Raw genomic sequence first — 1,177 nt, 5'->3', positions numbered from 1 at the left:
GGAGGAGCCAGGTTTGAATCTAGGTTATCGGGCTCCAGAGCTTCAGTCTTCAAAATCACACTCAATGTTGAATAATATGGAAGGCTAGTGAACCTTAGCTTTAAGAACTATTGTGAAGGTTAAGGATGATGGCACATCTGGTATATGGCTCCTGGGCTTGCTGTTCCACAGAAGTGTTCACTCTTGCTAAATTTGTCAACCATCTCCATATCGCCAAGCCCAATAAACACTTCTCTGTTTTCATTTTCCCTGACCATGCAATAGCATTAAACCCCGTTGACCATTTCTTCATTATTTTTTTTTTAACTCACAGGTCCTGAGATTGGTTTTTCTTTGATTTATTTTGTTTTGTTTTGTTTAAACAAATGTACCCCACAACGGTGCAACAAGTAAGGTGAATGCCATGAATATGAAAGCTGCAGTTTGCAACATGCTATATCTAGAACCCAGGGGAAGTGCATTAGACAGAAGTGCTGGTCATTCTAATTAAACAGTAAGGTGACATCATGGCAAGTTGGTTTGCAGCATCAAAACTGTCCATTGAAGTTTCTTTTCTCTTAATGATTAGAGGTCCCATGTTGGCTCTAGTCTCTTCGTTGTGTTTTCTGTGAGATCCATCACAGAATGGGAACTTCTTGGAGTCCAACAACAGCAGTACACAGCTTTGTCTTCTAAATCCTCCATGTCAAAAGCCTGTGTGGTCTTGGAGTTTTCTTTCTGGTTGTAAAGGTTTGCCATAGATTTTCTATGATGATCTTTAACATAAAATCTTTTGTAAGCTAAATAACCAGCTGGAACTGCCCCAGCAGAGATGGTAACGGCTGTGATCCATTCAGCTTGGGTGCTGGAAGTCACTCTCATGGTGCTGTCACTTGCAAAGAGTGTACTCAGGACACTGAGCACAGGTAGGCCCAGTGGCCACCCCAAGTCAAGATGTGAGAGGGGTCCCAAGGGCACCAGTTCTGGCTGCCCCTTTGTTTCTGAAACACTTTCTTTTAGCTTTAGTGACAACCCACTCATGAGGGTTTGCTGATATTCCACTGACTGTTCCTTAGTCTCTTTTTCTCTTTCCTGTTAACTGACCTCTAAATATTGGTGCGCCCTGGGCTGGTGTCTCCTTGGCCCTCCTCTTTTCTTTCCCTGGGAGAGCTCACACAGTCTGGTGGCATAAGATATC

General features: G+C 43.2%; 1 pseudogene; it reads right to left on the bottom strand.

Moving 5' to 3' along the window:
• Positions 1–460: 460 nt before the first annotated feature.
• LOC105086342 (CDGSH iron-sulfur domain-containing protein 1-like) lies at positions 461–861 on the bottom strand (annotated as a pseudogene).
• Between the last annotated feature and the right edge of the window lie 316 nt (positions 862–1,177).

Source organism: Camelus dromedarius, chromosome 2 (genome assembly GCF_036321535.1).
Source record: "Camelus dromedarius isolate mCamDro1 chromosome 2, mCamDro1.pat, whole genome shotgun sequence".
Lineage (NCBI taxonomy): Eukaryota > Metazoa > Chordata > Mammalia > Artiodactyla > Camelidae > Camelus > Camelus dromedarius.
Note: the sequence above shows the minus strand (reverse complement) of the source record. Positions and strands in the feature narration are given on the sequence as shown.